Consider the following 26,965-nt stretch of genomic DNA (forward strand, 5'->3'; position numbering starts at 1 on the left):
GTTTTGTTGAAAGAAATGTGAATGTATTCTGTGTTCTTCATTTTTGTCATATCTATAAACATTTCTCTATGTTAACTCAAGGTACATGGAAACTGAAATCTGGTCAGGAAGTAGGAAGGAAGTAGAACTTAGCAGGGCTTTAAAAACAAGTACAGCAAGAATTCTTTAAGAATTTCCCCCTCCTGTCTTTGATTCATTCATATTTCAAGATGATCTTTTTCACTGTGGTAAAAGCATATAACTCAGATTTGTCATTTTTAATCTTTTTAAACCTAATGATATTTTTAGGATCTACAACTTGATGTTATTGGACTCAGATATACAATAAATACTTACAGTTAAAAAGTAAAACAAATTAAATTAGTTCATTTCTTACAATTATCATTTTAGAAATTTTTTGTGGCAAGAGCAGCCAAAATATAGCATCAGTTCTACATAAAATAACATTTCATTTCCCTTATTTCTCATGTTGTATATTAGACCTCTGAACTTGTTCATCGCACATAACTGTAATTTTGTACTTTTTTCCTTGTATCACCACACTACCCTCTTAGCACCTGGTAACCACTGCTTCTCTATACATTTGATTTTTTTTAAATCTTATATACGTATATGTCATATTAGGCAATAATTTCCTTCCTGTATCTGGCCTATTCACTCAGCATAGTGTCCTCCAAGCTCTTCCAAATGCTGGTGACTGCAAGATCACATTCTATTTTATTGCCGAATATTACATAATGGGCATTAAAGTTCCTTCCCAATTCATCCATGAAAGGACACAAAGGTTGTTTCCATATCTTGACTATTATGAATAAAGTCATAAAGGAGTGCATATTATCTGTAAGACAGTGATTTCATTTCATTTGGGTATATTTCCAGAAGAAATGTTGCAAGATCATATGGTAATTCACCTTTTAATGTATTTAGAAACCTACATACTCTCTTCTATAGGAATCTACATTCCCTTCACCCATTGATAAGCATGCTCTTTTCCTCCACAAGTAAGGATCTTAGTTGCAGTGGATTCTGGGAATATGGGGTTTCCATACTGTTTCCCCAGTAACACTTTAATACAATCAGACAATTTGGCAGGTGAAGATCCAGAAGCCCAGCATCAACCTGTAGGTTAGATCAATATCTGTCAAACAACAAAGAACAGATAAAGTAACAAGCATAGTGAATTTCCATTGGATTTTAGAATGATTTTATTTAGCATTCAAGGAAAGGAATAACAAAGGCAAAGCTATTTCATATAGTTTTTCATTCCATTTGAGAATCAGTACAGAAAAGAAATCAATATTTACCATCCAAGGGAATAAATATTTTAGAAGTGAAAAAGAACCATACAACATAGAAGAGTATATATTTTAATATCTCTAAAGAGTAGGAGGCAGAAAGGCATGTTTACACATGGTTTGACATCTTTTACAGAATGCAAGAAATACACAGCCTCTGGAAAAGAAAGATGAAAGTATAAGGGCAGAACAGGAAGCAATACAAGGAAAAGAGCATAAGATGTCAAGAACAGTTTGAGTAAAAACCAAACAATGTGAAAATATTTTAAAGGAAAGTAAACTTGCAACAGCAAAATTAAAATCTATTATTGAAATAGTTTTGACAGAGACAAATATCAAATATAATGTGCAAAATAATTTGTAATTTCTCATTTCTGTAGCTTAAAAATAGGAAAATGCAGTGACATTAAAATATACAAAAGACAAAGACTCCAAATTGTGTGAGTTACCATGCTATTTCCTAGAGATATAAAGGTAACAGGAAAGAAGAGGATCTGTTTTTATTTTTTTTTCTTGTAGGTACAGAAAACAGGTTCTCCATAAGAGCCTACATGTGGATTACATCTCTGTCCAGGCCTTGATATTAACCCAGTAAGACCTGTGTCAGAATTCTTGACTACAATTTTATGATAATAAATTAGTAGTTGATTGAAGAGATTAGGTTAATGATGATTTATTACACAATAGTAAATTCATAAGATGTACATTTAAGTGAGAAGAACACCAAATACAAATTTAAGTTGTAATCCCAAAAACTCCATTATAAAAGTAAATTGAGAAGAGAAGCAATTCTGAGAGAAATTAAAAGCCATCTCTCAATTATTGATCTCATTGAATTTGAAAGAAAATGACTGGAGTGAATATAACAAAGGGGAACAAATTTAAAGAAATTATGCTACCTGATCTTAATAATAAATATAAAGCTAGTATGTTGAGATACTTTGACACTGAAAAGTAATACAAAATTCCAGCTCAATGGATCAGAATACTAATTTTAGAGACAGACTCACACAATAAGAGTAAATGATTTTGAAAAAGGTATCAAGATGGTACAGTGAAGAAAGGACAGCTTATTAATGTATTGTACAGGAACAGTTAGAGTATTTGTGTGTAGGATGGATAACATCTCTTACCACAATTTCATAAGAATTTTGTGATTTTAAAAAATTGCATTTGCAAAGTGTCATGAATTCAATAAATTAATTTTCAGTTTAAATTATATATATATATATATATATATATATATATATATACACATAGGACATATTCCAATGCTTACATAGTTGTGGTCATATCACCCATTACTCATTGAATATTGAATAATATATGATATCACTTGATATGATTTATAATATTAGTATCCAATGAAGCTTAATAGCTTAGCAAACTTTCTGAGAAGACAAAGTAATAAGTGGAACAAGCTTTACAAATTAATTTGGATAAATCACTTATTATCTGTACCTATGACTTTCCATCTTAAGTATTATTTCTGTATTCTAAAATAAAAGAACACATTTTCTTTTATTTTATTTTTTCATTTTTCTTAGTATACATTCATTGCAAAGGGAGGATTCCTTGAAACAATTCTGAACAGCTATATATTGTATATTGGTTAGGTTGTACCCACCATCTCACCCCATCCAGCTGCTCCCCACCCCACTTAAAACAATTGCAAGAGGTTCAGTCATTCTATTTCATATATGTATACGAAGCCCATCAATAATATTCCCATATCTTCATCTTCTTCACTCACCCTCCACCTTCTGAAAGTACCCCCACTGTACTTAATTTATAGTCTTGTCTTTCATTTTTAAACTCAAAATCAGTGTTCAAAGGGTTTTGTTAATGTATCCTAACTGTGAATATACTTTATTTTGGTCAGTTCAACCTTTTCTATTACTCTCCCTTATTCTTTCTCTCTTATCTCCCATTATTCATCATCTTTCCGTACATATTTTATGTCCTCTACATACACACATGCAAAGTATTTGATATAGTTAACACTCTATCTCTATTTTTCTTTCCCTCCTACTCTGAGATCCATGGAGTAGTACCACTTACACAAACATGTAGTATAAACTATATATATACTATACAAACATGTATTATAAACTATATATAATCTTACAAACATGTAATATAATATATATAAATGTGTATATGACCATGTTTGTATTTGTGTATACATTTGTTTATCTTTTGAGTTTACTACACATGAGCGAAAACATGTGGCCTTTGTCTTTCTGAACCTGGCTTACTTCATTTAACATAATGTCTTCAATTCCAGCCATCCATCTGCAAATGACAGAATTTCACTCTTGCCTATGACTGAATAAACTGAATAAATCTCCATTGTGAACTATATAGATAGATAGATAGAGATATAGAGATATACACACACCACATTTCCTTCATTCATCAGTTGTAGGGCATTTGGGTTGTTTCCATAACTTGTCTATTGTGAGCAGGGCTGCAATAAATATTGGTGTGCAAGTGTCTCTGTTGCATCCTGACTGACTTTCTTTCTTTTGGGTATATGTTAAGGAGTGGTATCACTAGATCATATGGGAGTTTTATTTTTAGTTTTTTAAAGAATCTCCATAGTGCTTCCCATAATGGTGGTACAAATTTACATTCCCACCAACAATGTATAAGTGTTCTTGTTTCACTGCATCCTTGCCAACATTTGCTGTTGTTTTGGCTCTTGAAGATAGCCCTTCTACTAGGGTAAGATGAAATCTTAATATAGTTTTGATTTGCATTTCTTTTAAGGTCAGGGAAGTTGAGTATTTCTGCATGTATTTATTGGGGTTTTGTACCTCTGCCTTTGAAAAATCTCTATTCAATTCATGTGCCCATTTCTTCATTGGGTTGTTGATTGTTTGGGAGTTAAGTTTTTTTTTAACTCCCTGTAAATTCTGGTTATTTGTCCCTTATCAGATGACTAGCTGGTAAAGATTTTCTCTGATTCTGTAGGCAGTCTCTTAAGTCTAGTAACTTCTTCTTTTGCTATGTGGAAGATTTTTAGTTTGATGCAGTGTCAATTGTTCATCCTTCTTTTAATTGCTGAGCCATTAGAGTTCTTTTTAGGAAGTCATTGCCTATGCCTATATGTTACCGTATTTCCTGCTATTTCCTATAGTTATTTCAAAATTTCAGACCTTCCATTAAGGTCTTTTATCTGAAGAACACATTTTCTAAGACTTGCACATAACATGAATCATTTCAAGTAAAAATTTATTTGCTGTCATGACACATCATTGGCAAATTTCAATGACCTTAATTCTGCTTTTGTCTCTGACCATTCTTCTGGTTGAATCTTAGCCAACCCTCAGCTGTCATATTCCCAGAGATACTTTTGAATACTGGTGCTAAGAGACTTAGGTCATGGCACCTCAATAGGAATGTCTTCTGAAAGTCTTCTAGAACTATTTCATGATAAATTGTTTTTCTTCTGACTCAATACAAAAAATGGTCAAAATCGTTTTACCTATTCTATGAATGTGAATATTAGTCTATGTCACATATGTGACTATTCTCTGAGGATATAAATGTGAATAATTACAGTATAGCTCCTATTGCCATATTGCGAATACAGACTATAAAAATAGTCAATTATTTTAAAAAATGCTCAAGTGGTTCCATCTCAATTGACTAAAGAAGAGATATACATTAGCACAGTCCAGAGAAGGGGGGGATTAACTTAGTTAATGAAGACTGGGAGTGAATTATAAGGTAAAGAGATGCTTTAGCTAAGTTCTGAAGATGAAGAGGAGTTAATTTGATGAAATGGGAGGATTATTCCTGGTACTGAAGATTTCATATGCTAAATAGCTTAACAGAATTAAGATATTGAAATAAGGATTATAGCCTTGGACATTTTAATGGAGAGAACATTAGGGAGCATATTAAGATACAGCATTGGGAAACTAGAAGAAAGGAATATTATAATTAAACAAGTAAAATGCTTGAACACTTCTTGTTTAAGTTTTAATGGTTGTAAATGTTCATTATATCAAACTGCCATTAAAAAGAAAAAATTGAAATGTCAAGACAATTGTAGGAGTGTTTTTAAGACTTTCTTCCATGACTTTTCAATAGGGCTTTGATACAGTTACTTATAGAAGATTAACAACCATGCCAAGAATAATGAGATAAGCTGATTAAAAAAGAAATACATATGTTTAATGTATGCTAAATCTGCCCAAGTGTCTGAGGTCACATCTGAAAGGAAACGTGGCTCCTGAGGTAAGCCTAGCTTTCAGCTTACTGCTTTCCAAAAAAGATCTGATAAGTCAGAGTTTGGCAGAAGAGAATGAGAAGAGAGAAAAAAGATGGGTAGTAAAATGATTAATTGCCAGCAGAAAATATCTATCTTACTGGAGAGATAAAAACTGAAGTCTGTTGGTTTCAAACGTAGCAGGACGTTACAAAAGAAAAAAACTAAAACAAATACTCAGTAACGATGATTTCTATAATTTACTGATGAACCTAAACAATGCAAAAAAATAAACAATGCAAATACACTTGAAAAGTGTGATAGTCCCACATTCCTGGAAAAGTAAAGCAAAAAAAAAAAACATACATTGCAAGGACTTCCACAGGAGAAAATGTTCTAGGAACTTGTGACTTTCAGATAAGGTACAGGAAAACTTTCACCCTGGCAATATGTTGTATGATTCTGCAGTGGAATGTGCCTTACAAAGACTAAAAACCAATCTGGAGTCAGTGTTCAGTCTCTGACTGCTTTTTGATGTTATGCAGTTCCCTGGCCTGCAACGAAAATAAAATAAGAATTTCCATTTACATATCCATTGTCTTCTATTTAATAAAAAATATAATATATAAAAATCAGAAACCAGAGGGGAAACATACATCCAACAGAGTAGAAAAAGAACCTATGGAAACCAGATTTTGTGATTTGATTCAGCATTGAAATTGCTATGATTAATAAAATTCTGGCATGAACTGATGAATGTGGAGAATTTAACCATATAAAAAAAATGCAATGAAAATTATGGAACATAATATTTAGGTTTAATACTAGAGTGAAAAGAGCTGGTCAGAAAATTAGAGAAATTGGATATTTATAAAATAACCTTATTGATAAAAAGGAAGTAAAAAAATGTAAAATTAAGAAAAGAACACAGGAACTAATTGGAATATGTTGAAGAATTCTAATATAAGTATAATGGATTCCAAGAAGACGACAAAACAATTGAGAAGAAGCAGTACTTGAAGACATAATTAGTGGCTGATAAAGTTACAAATCTATAAATTTATCGAGTTATAAATTAATATGAGATAAAATGTGGATGAATATGAAATCCTATGCTGAGGAACATAACATATGAGCTTTTGAAAATGAAATATATGTAATAACTGAAGGAAGAGCTACACATTATGCCTCAAAACCAAGAAGAATGCTGAACTCATCAGAGAATGGCTGTTCAGAAAATTATAGAGCATTACTTAAGTGTAACAGGAAAGCTAGGTTTCTATACACTGTGAAAATATCTATGAAAATTAAAGCAGAATATAGATGTTTTTAGATCAGGCTCCTCCCCCCAAAATTAAAATACATGATGGCAGTAAATCAGTACTAAAATAAATTATAAATCAATCTCTTAAGAAATATGAAAAAGTAATAGGGAAAATAGGTAAGAATGAAGACAAAAAGTGGAATGTGGAACATATGTAGGTAAATAACAATAGATAATAGTGGTATAAAAATAATAATGTTGTAAATGGGCCGAGATATATTGAAAATTAAAGCACATAATAGTAAGGACATCAAAGGTCAAAGAGAGTAATAATAGTTAAAATATCCTAAGACCCAGGCGTGTGGTTGTGGCTAGCTCCTGTTATCCCAGCACTTGGGGGAGACTAAGGCAGGAAGATTTTGACTTCTGGAACATTCTAGGTTACATACTGAAACCCAGTCTATGAAGAAATTATATTATACTCTAAGAACTACCTCAGCTGATGCTCATTCTAATGTATAAACCAATGTTTAAACTATATAGTGATAAAACTATATACTTACAAAACTAAAGGAAGAAAAATGAAATAATGAAAATATGAGAGGAAAAAGAAATGAGAAAAATATTATATAAGGAGAGATGAATATAAAAAATGTTGATAGCATTTTGCTAAATGTGTTCAAATTATAATAGAAGAAATACAAAACCTCACAATTGCAACAGAAATATTTAGTAAATGCAAAAGCTTGTAAAAAAATAAACTGCACAAAATGCCAACAGTATGGAATATCCTTTATCCAATTAAAAGTATACTCCCAAAAGCTTAGCACACACATTATTCTTAACATCAAGTGATCAATATCTTGTAATTATACAATGAGAATCTTACTAAGATACTACAAGCTATCATTATTTGAATAGATCATTAATGATATGTACCAAATTCAAAACTATAGCCAAAACATTAGTATAAAGCAATAAATATAGTCAACTTTTTATTTCGAAGACAATGTATACAACCCAATATTATTTCTGTACATAAGAAAATGAAGTAAAATAGTGATATGTAAATACAATAAAAAACATTTAAAGGCCTCTGAATGAACCCAACAAAAATGTTTTATGTATTACATATGTATGTGATATATAAAGATATATTTTCTATATTAAACATATGTTTATGTACATGTTTTATGAAAATACATATCATCCAAAAATAATTATTAAAAATGGAAAAATAAAACATCTAATAAATTGCAATTAAGTTCATTAAATTTTTTCTACACCTTGGTACATGGATTCAACTTAACCCCAATTAAATCTCATCAGAGATTTGTATGTGTGCAGAATTTGGCAAAGGATTTAAATATGTTATGCAAATATAAGGCCTAGAATAACCAAGGTAATCTTTAAAATGAAGGATATATTTGGAGGAATTTTCCTTTCAGCATCAAGGCCTTTTGTATTGTATAGCAATAGGAATTATGGCAGCATGGTATTGCAAAAAAATACAAAAAAACAAAAACAAAAGCATACCAAATGGTGAGTCCAGGAATAGACTCACTACATATTGTCACATTTGACAAAGTTGGCAATGAAGATTTAAAAAAGACATTTAAATGACTATAGCTTATTAGATATCTATGCAGAAGTAAGTGAATCTTGTTCCCCATTTATTGCTGTACAATACTTGGATACATTTATATATGCTTATAGATTGTTGATGATGATTAAAGGAACAAATATTCTAGTTAAACATGATTTTTCTTTAAAAAGAAGTAGATCAATAACCATAGCATGGTAGTCAAGGCGTCTTAAAAATACTTAATAAAATTAATTATACTTCTTTAAAGTAAGAACACCTGTTAGTTAGAAGACATCCAAGAGAGAATAAAAAAGCAAAAACACAGACAAGAGAAGATATTTGCAATGTATATTCCTGAGAAGGGACTCATACTGTAAATACATGAAAAACTAAAACCACGAAACCTAACAGATAACCAAAGCATGCATACACCAAAATAAAATGGACAGTTACTTTTTAAAGAAGTACGCAAATCGGTGAAAATTCAATGGAGAATGTTTGAACATCATTAGTCAGCAGGCATATTAAAATTAAATAAAAAATAATGTATCACTTCATCCTCCACTAGAATAGCTTAAATTTAAAGAATTGTCATTTTTAGTATTGGTGAGTATATGTAGCAAGTACAATGTTCTTGCACTGCTAATGTTATTGTAGACTACTACCACCACCAGAGAAATGTATGTATGTATATATATATATATAATATATATATATATATATACATATATACATATAATCTACAGCCCAGAAATTTTAACAGTAGGTTTTAGCCAACAAAAGTACATGTATATGTGTATTAAATGTAAGTTTGAAATATTCAAAGCAATAATATTTTCAATGACCAAGAACTGAAAACAATATGAATATCCTACAAGAGGAGAATAGGTAAATGGTGCATGTAACAACACAGATTAATCATTCACCATACAAATATAGTGTGGAAAATAAGTCATACTGTATCATTCCACTAATATAAGTACACTAATGTTCAAGCTAACATAATGTTTTCCATGTTAAGGTTGTGGTCAACTTTGCAGGACATGGCAACAGACAGGAGCAGTCAGGTAGACCTATTGTGCTATCAATACACTATCTATTCATCTAGATAATAGTAATACAGGTGTGAACTATTAGAAAATTTTTCTTTGAATTTATGTTGTCCTTCAATTGAAAATACTTACTTAAAAGATGGTCATATGGTTTTCTATATTATTCTAGCAATCAGTATGGTGATACTACTTTTACTTTCCAAATATAATGTGATGTTTAACCATGGGATTCTTGTATAATGTATAGCTTAAAATGTTTTTTGAAAGTGTACAGATTCTAATATTATTCTTCAACTCAATAACAGAGAAGTTATTTTTTCCATCTGAAGTCAGATTTTACTGCTCTGTTCTTTTGAAGCAGCTAGGCTAAAATAGGAAGTTTTTCTTATTGCAGGAGTCATTCAAAGTGAGTTAAACACCGAGAGTGATACTAAATGTGCATTGAAAAGCACTCTGTGTCACTGTACTAAATTTTGCTCTAAGACAAAATAATCTTAAATATTTAAGAAAAATAAAAGCAAAAAGTGTCCAAACTGAAGAGTAACAAAACTCAGGCTTAATTTAAAATGTATTTTACCATAATTAGGTATATTTCTTTTTTTTCCCACAAACATTAAAATAATTAAAACATTCTCATGAGTGAGAGCTCCTCCCTGACCAATATGGTGAATAAGTGAAAAGTTATACTGAGATTTTGGAATTGAAAATTTTCTATTTCAGTTGAAAAGTTGAATTTCAATTTTTTCTGACTGAAATTAACAATCAATATTCCAAATTGTGTGGTTGGATGGAGTTGCTGATAAGAGGAGTAGGTTCAGATTTAAATGAGCTTCTGCCATTATTTATTTAGTCTTTATTTATACATTAATTACTCTTTATTTAACATTTCTATGAAATTTTAATATATGGCAAGTGCTGGTACCTGCAAAACTTCTTGTAATTTTGGTAATAATTATTTAAAGTAGTTTTTGTTATCCTTATTTTGGATCTAAGTGTATGTTTCTTAACCACATATTTAGTAATCTTTTAACTATACTCCACTTTCACTATTAAGGAAGTATGTCGAGGAACAGGCTGTAGATACATGCTCTGTTTTAAATTTAATCTGGATTTACCTACTTAAGCAACTGCCCTTGAACTCTGCAAATTGTCTTATTTTTGCCACAATTACAAAATTAAACTTAGCTTGCCAAATTTCAATCAGAATAAATAAGCTGTGGCAAGACAATATCAATGTACGTAAATATACATAAATGTGTGTATGTATGTGTGGAGAGAGGGAGAGAGGGCAGGAGAGAAACAGAGAAAGACAGAGAGAGAAAGCAATGCAAGTTTTTAATCTGTAAGTTTATTGAACGTAGTTATTACTGTGCTTCTCTGTTAAAGATGTCCTTCAGTCTGTACTTCCTTAATAATGTTTGAATTTTGCTGAAATCCTCCACATAATAGATCATTTTCCTTAGAAATTAATTAATTTTATCCATTTACTAATGTCTTCATTCTTTACTTGTAAAAGATATATATTTTCTAGACACATTCTCCATGTGTGTGCAATATAATCTTGTTATTTCAAGTAATCATTTTCAACAAATCCACCACTCTGTCATTGCAATTTTCAATGACAGTTCCACATAATTTGGGTGATTGAAAAATTCATTCCCTTTCCCTTTCCAAATCTACTTCAGTAGTATACAATATCACTATGATATCTTCCACAATGTACAATACAGGAATTAATATGAAGCAAAACAAATCTCTTATAACCCAGAATAGAGTAGCAAAATAATCATAGTTTCAGGTAGAATTTACACACATGAAATTTGACTACAAATACTGCTGTGAGAGTCATATGGTGTTCATATGACAAGGATCACAGAGGGATTTCTGAAAAAAAAAGGATAGTGTTCTACCATCAACTCTGGCTTCCCAATCTTCATTTTACTAATCAATTTATTGACTTAATATATATACATGAAGTTATTTTCATATGCTAAGTTATGTACTTGGTATCAGGGATAATAGCAATATAAAATTCTCTGTTCTTAAGGAAATTAAAAATTTCTAAATGATGTAAAGATAAAAATCAGTAAGAAAAGGTTGAGCTTGGGATTAAAATTTAAAAGTCTTAACCATAAAAACAGAACTCACACTAAAAATTGACATCTCAAACTTTGCATAAGTTCCCCTGCAGATAATTATTGCTCAATCTAAATTAAGCACACCTATATTCATAAGTATCAGGGAAATGAATTTGAATAAAAGACATTTTATAATATTCAGACCAAAGCTCTGTCCCTTTAGGGTGTCCATTACTTATTAGAAATATTGGAAATTATCTTCACTGATTTCTCATAGGAAATGTTCAACAATAGTTGAGAACAATTTGTTTCCATCCTTTACTGTAATTCATAAAACCATGCACCCATTGTGGAGAAAGTTATCCTGAGAAACATCAGCTTTTACGCTCTCGTAATCAACATTAAGTGTCAAATGTGAGGTTATATATATTCTTGAAATTAAAGGATGAGGAGCTAGAACCCTTTCACTAGTTCAGAAAAAAAGAACAAACATGGAGTGTTAGATATAGCAGGGGGCCTCATCCTGGAGATCCTACCACTAAAAGGGAGGTTGAATTAAACTTCATTCCTAAAGATCTCTCATGACAGAAAAAGTCATTGAGTAAACAGGGGGCTAAAGACAAAATGAACACTAATCATCTAAAGATGAAGCATAGTTAACCTGAAGAACAACTAGTAGGAAACATTTCCACACTGTAAATAGAGTCTTACTCAATATCTAGAAGTTCCAGTTATTCTACATTATTCGCAAGTTAATTTTATGAAAGACAATGATTATAATAAATGACTTCCAGGGCACAAAATTTGTACTTATTAGAAGTTTTTCCTTCTTCATGTTCAAGTAGATAAGCAGGTATCTCTGCATCTTGCCACCTCATCCTCTTCTCTCTTCACTATGAAACTGTATTGTATTGGAAATCTCTGATGCATTATTAGCTTTAGTGACTGCTAGCCCTTGAAGGTTCTGACTGTTGGAAGCAATAACCATGAGCTAAATGGGCTGAACATCTGCACCTCCAATCCAACATGCTACCAAATTTCTGATGTATAAATATCCTATGTGAATTGCTTCTTCTTACTGTACTGCTGGCTTCTGAACTTTCTTTGACAGCATGAAATGTCCTTAAAGGTTTAAAACTAGAGAGGAGTGTGTAAAGAAGAGTGGGATGCATGAACGTGCTGAAGCACCAGCAGCAATGAAGTGTTTTCTGATCCTTGACACAGAAACTCTTTGAGGAGTATTCTTTGTTTGTAGGATCCAGAAAGAAATATAGTTCTTTACTACATCTACAACCATCTAAAATTTCCTCTTTTAGAGTCCCAGTTCTCTCCTTTAGTAGTCAAAATCCATAGGCTTTACTAATATGCAATAGCTTCATTTTTTTTTTAAAACATCCCTATGCTAGTTTTCGGTCTTTTTTCGATCAGTTTTCCTTCCTTCAGGGAGCTGCTGAATCTCCAGGCTCCATATAGTTCCAGAAGCATCAATAATGACAATTCTGTGCTCACAGCAACAGCCTGGTATGAGCCACTGACCTTCCTCTGTGACAATACAAACCTGCCATCATCTGTGGTTGATCCCATAAAATCAGGGGAAGTTCATCAGCAGCTAAACAAAATAAGGTTGGTACAAAAGAATGGTGTTGAAAAATCAGAGGGCTAAGGGTTTTTGAAAATATTGAGGGTATTACATTTGATTGTGTTTTGTTTTTTCCAGAATAGTTACAGTCAGAAATATCTTTACTGTTCACATATTTTGCCTAATATATTCAGTTCATTTTTAAAAGACTAAAATTGTAATATGAAAGTTCATACAATAATTTTTGTTGTATAAGTTACAAATAATAGAGAGTTAGGCTAAGAGAATGGCCAAAGTTTTATTCTCTGTGGTGAGACATACACATTTTCAATGAAATTCATTTTTAACCCACTGAGTGTGAGTATATCTGTCTGTTGGGGGTACCTTTTGACAATATGTCAGAAATAAAGCCTGCATTATCCTAACAAATGTTCCAAGTCTGACAGTCCAAGTTTGTGCAATCCAAGTCACTAGTCCACAGCATGCTGATTTAGGTCATTGAGATGGTTTTCAGTCTGCCAGGGTTGACACTGACCAACTGTGTGGAAACATCTCATAAAGCTCTAAAAAGACAATCAATGGCAAAATGTTGATTTGCTGATTGAAAGAAGCCAAGAATTAATCTTTTAAAGGACAGATGCAGTGTTCCAGATACACACATGAGAAAATTCTATTCTTGGGGAAGTCCTATGTTGATAACAAATATAATCTTAATTTAAAATCAAATGTCAAATTTTTACTTAACACTTGCAGTTGGTATTCTATTAGATTGCTAAATGTTATGCATGGAAAACTCTAAATGTACTGTACTTCTTCACTCTTAAATTTAAATTATGAGTTTTTGAAATGATTTCCCACATTTATTTATAAATCCTGATTTTAGAGAGATGTTAGAAAAATTTTTAAATTAAAAAAGTATTTCTTTGTGCTTTTTCAGTCACTGTATTAGTTTTGCTTTGTCACTGTGAGAAAAATTCCTGACATAAACAACTGAACTGAGGGAGTATTTATTTTTGCTTATGTTTCCAAAAGTTTCATTCAGATGGCCTCAGATGCTTGGGCAGAACAATTAAGATCATCATGAGTCCCTGGGTGGCTGAAAGAAGAAAACACTTCAATGGTTAGTCCTGTGCTTGCAAGGATCTATAAAGTACATCCATCACAATAAATCTTTCAAATGAGTTAACATATTTGATCCTGAGATTGTTAAGTTGTAGCTGATTCTTGAGATGCACTGAAGACATCTTTCCTATTTTCCTGCAACACAGTAACTGATACTTTTTTCCGTAATGCCCACAAATGAGAGAAAACATACAGTAGGACTGTATTCCTTTGTAGGACTGATTCCTCTTAACAGGATGATGTCAGTTCCATTCATTTTTCAAAATGACTGAGTAAAATTCCATTGTATTATATATACCACATTTTCTTTATTTGTTCATCTACTGATAGGTACCTATGCTGATTCCATAATTTGGCTATTGTTAATAATGCCACAATAAACATGAATGCACATGTATTTCCATAGTAAACTGACTTTTTGATTCTTTGGGATATATATTCAGGAGTGGTATACCTGGTTCAAAAAGAAGTTACATTTTTTTTTTTGAGGAATCTCCATACTGATTAGTGGCTAAACTAATTTACATTTCCACCAGCCATGAAAAAAAGTTTTTCTCCCTTTATCCTCCACAGCATTCATATCTATTTGTTTTCTGGTTGATAGCCACCATGACTGGGGTGAGATGGCATCTCAATTTAGTTTTGATTTATAGTGCCCTGATGACTAAGAATACTGAGCAGTTTTTTTTCATGTTTATTCTTCATTTGAGAAGTGTCTGCTAAGTTCATTTACCCATTCACTGATTGTATTATTTATTATTTTCCTGTTTAGTGACTAGCTGGAAAAGATTTTTTTCCCTCTCTGTAGGTCTATTGCCACTCTGTTGGTTGTTTTGCTCTGCACAAACTTTGTAGTAGGATACAATCCCATTTGTCAGTTATTTCTTTTATTTTCTGGACTAATGAATTGGATTCAGCAGGTCTTTGTCTATGTCTGTATCTCGGAGGGTTTCCCTATGCTTTCTTCTAGTAGTTTAAAGCTTCATATGTTGCATTAAGCTTTTTGATACATTTTAAGTTAATTTTTGCTCCAGTGAGAGATAGGGATCTAGTTCAGTCTTCTACATGTGCATATGCTGTTTTTTCAGCACTGTTTGTTAAAGAAACTATCTTTTTTTCAAATTATGTGTTTGGCATACTTGTTAAGAAGCAGATGGCAGTATGTGTTGGGCTTATTTCTGGGTCTTCTATTCTGTTCCTTTGGTTCATGTGTCTGTTTGATTTCTTTTTAATGACCCTAATTGCCTTAATACTATTCTCTTCTTATCTACAACTTTAAACACACTCCTTTTCTGACCAAACTACACGTTTTTCAAAGTTTTCCATTCTGCCTCTGGCTAACAATTTTCACTACAAATCTTACTAAACGCATCCAGCAATAACCATACGACAGCATGAATGCTATGCTATTTTGAATATTTTTTCCACCTAATTAATAAGTCCATGACTTTAAATTTAGCTTCTCTCAAACTTTCATGACACCACCGAAATGCCAATTCTTGTCCTGAATGACCTCTCTATTCCAGTTCCCAATAGAGTCCTGGTCCTGTTCCTGTCTCAAGCGTTGTGACCATAATCTTTAAGGTTTACATTTCTATTGACATTCTGATCTTCTGAGTTTCCACCAGAGTTGTCCACTAAGCTCTTCTTATAGCATCCAGCAGTTTCACTAATCCATATTCACAATCATTTATAAATTCTACTCACAAACCAGTTCTTAAGACTTAAGAACCACATAGTTGGGTGAAGTCACACCAACAACCCCAGTTCTCTGTCTGTTACTTCCCTCGTGTCTATGATCAAATGTGTGACAGAGCAACTTAAAGAAAAAATTACTTATTTTGTTTCACTGTCTCAGATATTTCATTATATTCCCTGCCTCTGTGTTTCTAGACCCATTGTGAGGCAGAAAACCATGGCAGTGGAGTATGTTTTGAGGAGGATGTCATTCATCTCACTATGGACAGGAAAGGAAGGGAAGAGGCGAGGGCAAACTATAACCCCAAAGGACACACCTCTAGTGATCTACTTTCAACTAGGCCTAACCTCCTGCCTTTCTCTATCTCCCACTAATGCCATCATATTATGAATCCATCAAGCAATTGATCCATTCATCAGATCAAAACCTTTAAAATTTTATCTGCTTTAGGAATTGACCATGGACTTCCTCAGAGGTGCGCTCTACTAATCTCCTAGGAGTTTCTCAGTACAGTCAAGTTGGCAGTCAAGATTACCCATCAAATTGCTATTATAAATTGGAATATAACAAACTTCCAATTCAAGTTATGTTGCATTTTATAAAAATACTTGTTGTGACATTTAACAAAAATTGAATGTTTTTATTATCCTTTAAACATATTTACTGATTTGTGAATGATATTTCTCCCTCAAAGTTCTTTCTGTCACTTTCACTATTTAGGTGTACATCCGTACATATGTGTGTGTTTGTGTGTGTGTATCTATAATATCTATATGTATGTATATATATCCAACATATGTATATATATATATATGTATGTCATATATATCTATATATACCTAAATATTCAACAGAAATATTGTACACATGTATGTATATGGAATACATATATGCTATGGGCATATGTATATGTGTGTGTGTGTATATATATATATATTATTTTCATGGATATGTTTAGGAATTGAATTGAGTGTTCATTCAACCCTAATTTTTTTTAGTATGTATCTGTGATAAACATATTTGTTGGGAATAATACAGTGTAAAATAAGATAAAAAATGTAACTGTGTAGAGTTTATATTCTAATAAGAATCCATAAACAGAAAGAAAATAAATAAAAATGGTGATAAATGTTATAGAGAAAATAAGTTAGGAAAATAAGACAGTTTTAATGAGGGTTGAAGGTGGTTGCAATATAGTGTTTATAGAAACTATACCTAATATAGAGACTTCTAAGTACAGAACAGTGAGATTGAGCAGTCATGTAGTATAAGAGCATCCTACACAAGAAGAATCCAATGTCAAAAGGCTCTGAGGTAGGAGGAGCTCTAGTATGTTTAGAAAAATTAATGACGTGAAAATGATCAAGATATAGAAGTCCAGGAACAAGGCAGTTGGAGATGAGGGCAAAGATATCACTGGATATGGTCAGAGGTCTTGATTCAATGTCAGTGTAACTCAACCACCGACCAATACTTTGTTGAGTGCTTTTTCTGCTGACCTATCTTGTCCACTATCTACAAAGATCTCGTTTCAATGACATATTATGCAATAGCCAGCCAGGCATCAGTGGCTCACACCTATAATCCTTGCTACTCAAGAGGCAGAGATCAGAAGGATCATGGTACAAAGCCAGCCTGGGAAAATAGTCCACGAGACCTTATCTTGAAAAGCTCCATCCCAAAAAGTGGTAAGTGGAGTGGCTCAAGGTGTAGGGCCTGAGTTCAAGCCCCAGTACCACAAAAACAAAAGCAAAACAAAATAAAACAAAAAACTCACAAGATAATTGCAAGAAGAGTTTTTAAAGAAATATTCAATTACATAGATTTCCCTTACTTCAATTATTGCTATTATTTATATTACGGCATTTCCTGCTTTTGTTTGTTTGTGTGCTCTTTTCATTTTTAGGGACAAATTCACAATTCTTCAGGGATTTAATATTTTAGAATTCTTCTTATCCATCCTCTGAAAGAAGATTGAGACAAGAGGTGAAACAATTGTATTCACTTCTTTCTTGTTCCAGTGGATCACTTTGAAACTACCCACACGCATTGCCACAACTACCTGGCAATAGCAGAGCTTATAAAATTAGGGCTTGGTCCTGTGATTGTATGACAAATGATGGATAGATTCAGCAGGGCTCTAATACTCTGTTTTGAAAACTTCGATGATTCTATTTCATTAGCTTTCCTTCTTAGTCACATTAGAAGCTAATGATTATTTATCTGACACAAATCTTTGCTTTTTGCCCTCTTCCTTTTTTATTGTCTCACCCACTTTTTCTATCATGATCTATATGCCCTTTTATTTTGATTTTAATAGCATTTTCCTTCTCTTTCTTCATCTTTGATGATGTTCTCCTATATCTAATGATCATAAATACATGATAAAAACACCAAGTGTTCCTACTGCATAGTTTGCAATACTAACATACTGATCGAGGTTCTGATCTCTCCCTGTCTCCTTAATCCATGTGATATAATGGTGACATTCAAGATGGATGATTTCAACAATCCTGAATGACATTATCCAGGGCATATGTTAGAGGAGAAAAGAAACTGGAGGAAGGGTTGTTTATATGGACATTGTGACCTTTCCCAAGCCACACATTGATCTTTATGTCTACCTCTATTTTCCTGTTATGGAGATTAACAAGAGCTCGTTCCATTGGTGTGACTCTGGCAACTGGGATGGAACAAAGAAGACATATTTTACACCTCAGTCAGTAGAAATGCAGAGAAAAACTTATCTGTTAATATTTGGATCTTAAGTGAACAATAACGGATATATGCTAAAGACTTCCTTCATGAATTGGTGCTTTTAGACAACAGAAACTTTTAATAAGTGAGGCCCAGTGGGAGGTCTTCAGGTCATGGGACAGGAAAAGAGCACAGGTGACTGTAGGAGTATAGACCCATTCTCTCTCTGTCTTGTTCAGCAGCTGTGAGTGAGTTTTCTCCATTACATGTCCTACCATTCATTATATGCTGCTTTCCCACAGATTCCAAAGCAATGAGGCTAAACAATCATGGACTGAAACCTCTAAAACTAAGTCAAAATAAACCATTTCTTTTTTATAAGTCAATTTTTAATATTATTTGTTAAAGTACCATCAGGATGATTAACATATCGTCTCTTAAGGAGAATATCAAGTCCAATCCTGGATTTTCAACAGGATGTAGCACGGTTATGAGTGAAGAGCAAGTATTTCAGAGAACCAGGTATGACTTAACAAAGGATATCTGGTTGGAAAAAGCAAGTAGGGAGTTTTCAGGCTAAATCTCAGTCTATATTGCATCCTGTGACTCCTAAGTCTTTCTAAATGAACTGTTTCTAATTTGCATGTGTTATTTTTTTTGTATGAAAATATTTTAAAATTGACTCTAGATATACACAGAATGACCATTTCAATGAAAAGTAATAATTTTGAAAAGAACTTATAGGTTAAAGAGGTTAATATCCAACCAGTTGTGTAGGTAGAAAATAGTAGTCTGAAATTGGAAGCCACATGTCTCTGATGTGTTGATATACTGATGTGAATATTTTGTGTGCTTTCAAAGGTTCTCTTTAAAGCTTTGCTCTTTGTCTTAATTGCACTCTATCTTCATTCTTATATATTGGGTTTCTGTACCATATTATTTGGCTTCCTGAGTAGTTGACAGTGGTGTCAAGTCTGCAAATGAAAATTGATATTTTTCCAAATATGCTGAATTTTACTAACATATGAAAGAGAAACATATAGGAAGCATAGAGAAAAATTCTTCCTTTGCTCTCTTTCATGAACTATGACATGTTAAGTTTTATCTTTCTAACTAATGCTTCAAGAAAATAGCATGTGCAAGTAAACAGACCCATTGAAGTAAATGCTCTGTCTCCTGTGGATATTTGTGAAAGTTTGTCAGGCTCTCAATGTACCATATGATGCCCTAATTGCATATTTAACTACTTAATTTTGCTCTTTCATTCATCTTCATGAACTATAACTTTTAGGTCCAACCTCCAAAAGTCTTAGCAAATGATCTTTACTTCTGTTTGGTTTTCTGAAAAAGTCAGGACAGACAATGTTTAAGCACTTAATCACTAAGGATTCAACCCAACTAATGGAACACAAATGTTTCCTAGACTATTGTGATGATTATATGTTTTGAATTGTGCAAATGTTTTGTTTTATACTTAACACCCATATGTGAGTTTGTGTTCATGTGTGTGGAGAAGGAGAAAAGAGTATATTTTCATTTATGATAACTACATATATATATTGTTATACAGATGTACTACATGTGCATTATATCTAGTTTTGCCAAGACACAAAGACTTATGAATTATAGAAATAGAAATTATACTAATTGTACCCTCAGAAAACAAAATATGGTGTCTTCTGAAATTCATGCATAAAGTTCATATTTTTCCAATTCCATAAAATTGTTCCTATGTAAGGGGAACTACATTTTCATCACAATAAACTATGACTTACTTTAATTCTACATTTAAGTAAATAGTTGAAGCCATACTAAGTGTACAAAATGCCTTCTCTGACATTCTACATTCTAGGCTTGACAAACAAATGCTACTCAGAGTTTAATGGGTATCCAAGTTTCTTGCCTTTTTGAGTTCTTTCCCAATAATTTTACAACTGAATACAACTACAATGTGTACATTCTTCAAGTTCATTAAAACAAAAAAAATGTGAAAAACAAAACTTTAGATAGTGGGAGCAGAGGAATCTTTATAGGTGTATACACATATCTACATGCATTTCTTAAATTCACCTTCAATGTTTTAATCACTTACTTTGTTTTATAAGAATGCATACTTTATTTCTCTCAAACTATTTGATGTGAAGAAAACAGCAAAACAAGATTTCTATTTCACATGCAATATGTTTAATTACTCATTAAGCCTATCTTTTTAACTATATGCTCATTAAGTCTCTGCATGTAGTATTCTAAATCCTGGGGATTTAGCAATGACTATTTTTTTAAAGATTTCCATCTATGAATCTTACAATCATGAAAAGGACACAGAAAATTCAGAAGCAAAGACTCAAATAATTTAAACAAGATAATTTCAGGTATAATACAGAGTCATATAGCATTATAATAGTAAGTTAGGCTGTATGAGGAGTGACATGATAAAGGGAACCAATAAAAATCAAATTCAAATCAAGCACAAAACTTCTGTGCAGCAATGAGACGGGAGATTTCAAGGATATTGATTAACAACTGAAGCAGCAATAAATCTGTACATACAGGTCACTGTGGTACAAGGGATGCTCCAGGTGAGTATGATGCCTTTAATCATAAATGAGACATTGAGGACACAAATTCTACCTGTTAATATATTCTAGAACACTGAGATGAACAACAAAATTTCTTTCAAGAATGCTCTTAGCATACTTTATTTTTTTATTTTTTTTTTCATTTTTCTTTTATTATTCATATGTGCATACAAGGCTTGGTTCATTTCTCCCCCCTGCCCCCACCCCCTCCCTTACCACCCACTCCGCCCCCTCCCTCTTCCCCCCCCAATACCCAGCAGAAACTATTTTGCCCTTATTTCTAATTTTGTTGTAGAGAGAGTATAAGCAATAATAGGAAGGAACAAGGGTTTTTGCTGGTTGAGATAAGGATAGCTATACAGGGCATTGACTCACATTGATTTCCTGTGCGTGGGTGTTAACTTCTAGGTTAATTCTTTTTGATCTAACCTTTTCTCTAGTACCTGTTCCCCTTTTCCTATTGGCCTCAGTTGCTTTAAGGTATCTGCTTTAGTTTCTCTGCGTTAAGGGCAACAAATGCTAGCTAGTTTTTTAGGTGTCTTACCTATCCTCACCCCTCCCTTGTGTGCTCTCGCTTTTATCATGTTAGCGTACTTTAACTTTAGACACAGATGTAGTCAGGACCAGGAGACATGAGATAAAAAATGGGAAACAGCAGCGGCTGATAGCTCACTCCTGTAATCCTAGATACTCAGGAGGCAGAGATCAGGGGGATCGCAATTCGAAGCCAAACCCAGGCAAAGAGTTCATGAAACCCTCTCTCAAATAAGCCCATCGCAAAAAAATGCTGGTGGAGTGGCTAAATGTGAAAGCACTGAGTCCAAACCCCAGTACAGAAAAAAAAAAAAAAAAAAAAAAACGAGGGAGATGTCTAACCTCTCTGGAGGAGTTGAAGATAACCTCTCTGGAGGAGTTGAAGATAACTTGAAGACACTGGAAAAGACCCCTAACTCCTTTGCACACTCTTTTCTCTTGTTCCTAATTTTATCTCTATCACTTATCCATTAAGCTCAATTTAATCCTTGCTGTATATCAGAGTGTAATCTGACACCAGAGGAGGATGTGTGGTTAATAGAAAATCTTGCCATGTTCACTCATTCTGAGGAACACCAAATAAGAGGAAAACAACTTGTATCATTTAAAGTGAAAGGCAATTATTGTCTCTGTTTTGTTTCTCCAAGGCCTGTTGTGACGCCATAGAGAGTTGCAGGGATTTTGTATTGTTTTATGGATAATTATTTACTTTGCAAAGACACTGGAGAGAACCTCTGTGATTATGATAACCTCCTGTACCTGATTTCCATTACCTCATTTTTATTTAGAGTTAATAAGTCTAAAATTTGTTCATGTATTTTTTGCATAATTCTCCAACTAGGGTGAACAGGTGCACAACATAGTAGAATAAAATGAGAAGGGAGGAGAGAGAATCCATGTTTGATACTGTTCTTCATCACTTGCTATCTTCTCAACAATGTTTTCGTATAACTGAGTATAATAAGAAACACGTGGAAGACAAAGCTCACCTCTTATAATTTAGAAGGATAATTGACTATGTATAATTAACAAAAAAGAAAAAGTAAAATGGTAAAAGGTTTCATTCACTATCATTTCAATTGCTCTACTCATACTATGTTAGTCATTTTTCTGTTACTATAATAGATAGCTGAGATAATCAGATTCTAAAAGGAAGTTTTATATTGGCTCAGAATTTTAGGGGTTTTAGTCTATGACTAGTGGCTCCATTGACTCTGGCCTGTGGCAAGGCAGAACATCATGGGGGCAACAGATGGCAAAAACATTTAAATAATGGCCTGAATTTGAAAGAAGGAGGAAGAGGAAAGTGTTCATTTCTCCCCTTCATGGGCATGCCCCCATGACAAACAACTTCCATTATGAAACACCTCTTAAATCTTCCTCCATCTCCCAGGAGACTCAGGGTCAGATGAGCAAGCCTTTGTGTATATTACTTTGGAAAACATTTATCTAATATATAGCATTTCATTCTTGCCTCCCAGAGGTTGACAGATATCATAATGAAAGACACATTTTGTCCATCTCTAAGAGTCCCCCAAAAGTGCAGCACTTTTCAAAAGTCCAGCTTTAAAATCTCCTCTCACATTCAAGGCAAACTCAGTTGTGAGCCTCTATAAAAGTAAAGAAGGAAGTTATATACTTCTGAGATAAAAATTATATAGAATAAACATTCCTATTACAAGAGTAAATAAAAAAGAAATAATTAAGAGGGGTCAGACACAAGCAAGATAAAAATCCAGCAGAGGAAACATGAAGTCCCATCTGCATTGTCTGGCACCAGGGGCATATTGTTGTGATATTTGATTCACACAGGCTTGGAAAGCCTTGAACTTCTCCTTCCCTGTTGTGTTCTACAAGGTCACCCATGAGCTGGCAATTTTCACTGACTGTAGCTTCTGTTAGCAGACATTGTATACTTTTGCTATGTCTAGCTTCCTTTTCTCATCATTATAACACACTTCACTCTCAAAACTAAACACAAAGCCTTGCAAGAAAAAGAGCAATGCTGGAGGTATTACAATACCCTACTTCAAACTATATTAAAAAGCCATAGCAATAGAAACAGCATGTACTGGCACAAAAACAGACATGAAGTCCAGTGGAACAGAATAGAGGACCCGGATATGAATCCACACAGCTATTCCCACCTTATTTTCGATATACAATGAAGAAAAGACTGCCTCTTCAACAAATTTTACTGAGAAAAATGGTTACCCGTCTGCAAAAAACTGAAAGTAGATTCATGTTTATCAACCTATACTAGTATCAACTCAAAATTGATCAAGGACCTTAATGTCAGACCCGAAACTCTGAAGTTAGTATAGGAAAGAGTAAGAAATACTCTGGAAGTAATAGGTATAGGCAAGGACTTCCTCAATAGAACCTCAGCAGTTAAGAGAAAGGAAGGACAAATGGGATTTAATAAAACTAAAAAGCTTCTGCATAACAAAAGAAATGGTCTCTAAACTGAGGAGACCACCCACAGAGTGGGAGAAAATATTTGCCAGCTATACATGAGACAAAGGACTGATAACGAGAATATAGAGGGAACTTAAAAAACTAAACTCTCCCAAAATCAATGAACCAATAAAGAAATGGTCAACTGAATAAAACAGAACTTTCTCAAAAGAAGAAATTCAAATGGTCAAAAAACACATGAAAAAATACTCCCCATTTCTAGAAATAAAGGAAATGCAACTCAAAACCACACTAAGATTCCATCTTACCCATGTTAGAATAGCCATCATCAAAAACACCACCAACAACAGGTGTTGGCAAGGATGTGGGGAAAAAGAAACCCTCATATACTGCTGGTGGGAATGCAAGTTAGTGCAAACTCTCTGGTAAAAAAATATGGAGGCTTCTTGAAAATCTAAACATAGATCTGCCATATGATCCAGCAATACTGCTCCTGGAGATATACCCAAAGGAATGTGACATAGGTTACTCCAGAGGAACCTGCACACAACAGCCAAGTTATCGAAACAACCAAGATGCCCCACTACAGACTAATGGATTAAGAAAATGTGATACTTATACACAATGGAATTTTAGTCAGTCATGAAGAAGAATGAAATCTTATTATTCTCAAGTAAATGGATGGACTGGAGTACATCATTTTCTATGCTAGGTTATCCAGCTCAGAAGACCAAAAATCTTATGTTCTCCCTTATATGCAGACTTTAGATCTAAGGCAAATGCAGCAATGTTGTAGGACTTGGGTCACATGACAAGGCGAGAGCACATATGGGAGTTATGGGGATAGGTAAGAAACCCAAAACATGAAAGTGTCTGATGTCCCTACTGCAGAGCAACTCATACAGAAACCTTAAAGCGACAGAGGTCAATATGGGAAGGGAATCAGGAACTAGTGAGAAGGTCAAGTAGAGATGAATCAACTTGAGTTGTAACACATTTGTGTATGGAAGGAATGCTAGGAATCTTTCTGTGTAGCTATCCTTATCTCAACTAGCAAAACTGCTTTCTTTCTTATTACTTAGGTCTTCTCTTCAACAAAATTGGAGAAAAGGCAGAACAGTTTCTGCCTGGAAGTGAGCGGAGATTGGGGGAGAGGAAGGGGAAGGGGGACCGGGGGAGAAATGACCCAAACAATGTATTCACACGTGAATAAATGAATAAAAAATTTTAAAAAATAAAGCCTTCCAGGAACTCTGGACTTGCTAGCTGAATACCATCTGGTTTTCCTTTGAAATCTTCACAGAAGTCTCTATTACTCCATAGCTCACACACATATATTTCTCTAACTTAATTTAAAAAAAAAACTTCATCTTGCTGTCCAGTTACTTAATATTAAAATATTATTTGAGAGAAAAGTTTGATTACTAGTAGAGTCCTACTATTCAAGACTATCTAGAACACTGAATAATACAAAAAGTATTTATTGAAATAATAAATACCATTGTAAGTTCTTGATTCTCTGTGAAAAAAAAATCACTGCATAGAAAATTTACTTGTCTTCACTCACTTTTTGAGGTAGGTGTCTAATTAATTTACTTTCTATTTTGAATTCAGTTGACAAATCTTGGTTTCCTCATGGTTTAGAGGTGGTGTTAGAGAGTGGTAGAAATTTAAAGTATATTATATCTACCAAATGATAATCAATTTAATAAAAGCTTTGAATGTAAGGGTCTCATGAACAAAAAGATCTAGATTTTTCCTGTAATCTGTATTTTAGTATAAGGAATATAAAAATGTCTGGTGATCAGATTTTCAAAGCTTTGTTTCCAAAATTGAGAGACAACAGAATTTGGGAAATGTCTGTATCTTCATATAATGATTAATGAGCCTCGCTTAGGGGAAAACAGAGCTCAGAGAAGTTTTTAATGTAATTTGTAATAAACTAATGCTAAGTACTTTATACAACACTAACATTTCTAGACTTTTTTGATTACTTTAAAATGTAACAGGAAAATTTAATAAATCGCCACCATAATAATAACTTCTTTTTTTTTTTTATTCTGGTACTGGGGACCTAAGGCAGGGCCTTGAACTTGCCAGGCAGCTGTTCTTCCACTGAGTTAAATTGCTACCCTCAATAATATATTCTTATATGATTTTCTAAAAAAAGGAACTTCAAAATAGCAATTTTTGTTTGTCTAGGAAATATTCTCAAACATGTGAAATAGATGTTTTTCTCTTTTATCCTACAAACTCCAATGTTCTTTTTATCAGGCTCAGCTTTTAGCATTCTTCATACAGGTATTTTAAAATTGTGTCATTTTCTTCCATTGTCACTCTCTCAAATAAATATATGATCCTCATAGTAGGTTCAATATTATAATTTGAATTTCCTCACCCATAACCTTGTTGATTCAAAAATTCATTGATTTATTATTCATGGTACTGTTAAATGCTTTTTACTTTTTCATGAATCAAGTTATCATGTAATTGTTATGATGGAGAATCATTCAGATTACGCTTATCTTAATTCTTAACATAGTGCACTGAAAGGTGGTAGAATAGTTTAGATGTATTAAGCTTCTAGGATTGTCCAGAAAATATTATCACCTTATATAAAAGTTCATCTTCCCTGGTTTGATGTACACATATATTTTGACTTCAGTGAGAAATGGGGGTGACTTGTTTAGTTGCAATAAGCATAAAATTCTATGGTGAGTTTGTCTTCCAAAAGATGTTCTGGCTTTTTTTTTTTCAATATCTGGAAGGTTCCATTTTCTTATTACAAAAAAATAAAAACCAGAAAGAACACTGACTCTGTAGTGGCATGGCTCTTATTTTCAG

Source organism: Castor canadensis, chromosome 12 (genome assembly GCF_047511655.1).
Source record: "Castor canadensis chromosome 12, mCasCan1.hap1v2, whole genome shotgun sequence".
NCBI classification, from domain to species: domain Eukaryota; kingdom Metazoa; phylum Chordata; class Mammalia; order Rodentia; family Castoridae; genus Castor; species Castor canadensis.